The sequence below is a fragment of the Lipotes vexillifer genome, unplaced genomic scaffold (genome assembly GCF_000442215.2).
Source record: "Lipotes vexillifer unplaced genomic scaffold, Lipotes_vexillifer_v1.1 scaffold586, whole genome shotgun sequence".
NCBI classification, from domain to species: Eukaryota; Metazoa; Chordata; class Mammalia; order Artiodactyla; family Lipotidae; genus Lipotes; species Lipotes vexillifer.
This window is the reverse complement of record NW_006781860.1, coordinates 545,777-547,978: the sequence shown is the minus strand read 5'-3', so window position 1 is coordinate 547,978 and position 2,202 is coordinate 545,777.

Here is a 2,202-nt window from a genome sequence, read left to right as displayed (position 1 = left end):
TTTATTTTATTTATGGCTGTCCATTGCGGAGCACAGGCTCCGGACGCGCAGGCCCAGCTGCCGTGGCTCACGGGCCCAGCCGCTCCACGGCATGTGGGATCTTCCTGGACCGGAGCACGAACCCGTGTCCCCTGCATCGGCAAGCGGACTCTCAACCACTGCACCACCAGGGAAGCCCTGGCAGGTGGATTCTTAACCACTGCGCCACCAGGGAAGTCCCAGGACACTGGGCTTTTTTTTTTTAGGACACTGGTTTTTAAAACTAAATGTGTAAAACAGAACCTGGAGTGTTTCCTTTTTAAAAAGGCAGATTCAGGCCCATCAGAGATTCTGACCATATTAGGCAGAAACATGCCTTAGTACATAAATGTAATAGGTGGACAGTTACAAAGTAGAGATGGGTTTTGCCACAGCTGTGACAGGGTCAAGGTGCTCAAACAAGACAACCACCGTGCGTGCCCCTGAGGTTCCTTGGGTCTGCCTAGGCCCTTCAGACTGTGGCTTTCCTTTTTCTCCTTTGTCAAACCTCTCAGCCTGCCCATCTCCCAAACCAGGGCAATCCTAATTCCACCCTCATATGGGGTCATTCATGTCTTTCTCCTCTCTCTCTTTTTTTTTAACACCTTTATTGGAGTATAATTGCTTTACAATGGTGTGTTAGTTTCTGCTTTATAACAAAGTGAATCAGTTATACATATACATATGTTCCCATATTTCTTCCCTCTTGCGTCTCCCTCCCTCCCACCCTCCCTATCCCACCCCTCTAGGTGGTCACAAAGCACCGAGCTGATCTCCGCTGATCTCCCTGTGCTATGCGGCTGCTTCCCACTAGCTAGCTATTTCACGTTTGGTAGTGTATATATGTCCATGCCACTCTCTCACTTTGTCACAGCTCACCCTTCCCCCTCCCCGTGTCCTCAAGTCCATTCTCTAGTAGGTCTGTGTCTTTATTCCCCTCTTACCCCTAGGTTCTTCATGACATTTTTTTTCCCTTAGATTCCATATATATGTGTTAGCATACGATATTTGTCTTTCTGACTTATCTCCTCTCTCTTTTAAAGTCACCGTTTATATATCGCTTATGTGTGAAATCTGAAAAAAGGGTGTAAATGAACTTATCTACAAAACAGAAGTAGAGTCACAGATGCAGAAAACAAACTTATGGTTACCAGGGGGTAAGGGGGGGAGGGATAAACTGGGAGATTGGGATTGGCATATACACACTACTATATATAAAATAGGTAACTAATAAGGACCTACTGTATAACACAGGGAACTCTACTCAAAACACTGTAATTGCCTATATGGGAAAAGAATCTAAAAAACAGTGGCTATATGTATATGTGTAACTGATTCACTTTGCTGTGCACCTGAAACTAACACAACATTGCGAATTAACTATACTCCGATACAAATTTTTTTAAAAAATAAATAAAGTCAGTGTTTATGAATAAACCTTATTACTCACTCCTTTAAGGGTTCTACCCTTTGATTTCCAAACACCTTATCTTTCCTCAAAAACCTTGGCTCATGCAAATCACAAGCACTGGCTTTTACACTGTGTCCAGTACCAGCTCTCCCCAAATACCACCAAAATAAACTGCTGATGAGCAAAACTGAGCTTATTGGTTACTGAATTCATGGAGATCACTACTTTGACAGTCTTACAGCATCTCCAAAGGACGAAGGGAAAATTGGGATATTTACAAGGTTTTTTTGGCAGTTCTGGTTTAAGGCTGCTGTTTTGTTCCGGGGGCTTGATGAGGATTAAGGATCAGAACTTGGTATGATATGACAGAGTAGTTTTAGGATTGATGGACACAATGAGGTATTTCAATCAAGTCTTAGAAAACAAAGAGTTGTTTGATGCTAGGTATTGAGATGCTCATTAGTCTGACTTCCTTTACTGAATAGAACAATTAAGGTATTTACATTTTTATCTTCCTAGGCAAAAGTTCCTGGGGTAGTTAAGTCATGCGGACAAAGACACTGGAATAGTAAAGGCATGTTAATATAGGTAGTAAACTGTACAGGAATACGCAGTTTCATTCTGAACCACAATCTCTGAATTGGGTTTCAGAGGCTATTTTGGTGATTAAAATTACATGAGTTTCTCTTTGTAATAATGAGTTTCTCTGCTGTAATAATCTTTAAATTTTTCTAGACAATGGATGCCTCTGGCTTAATGTGGTAAGGTTCAGT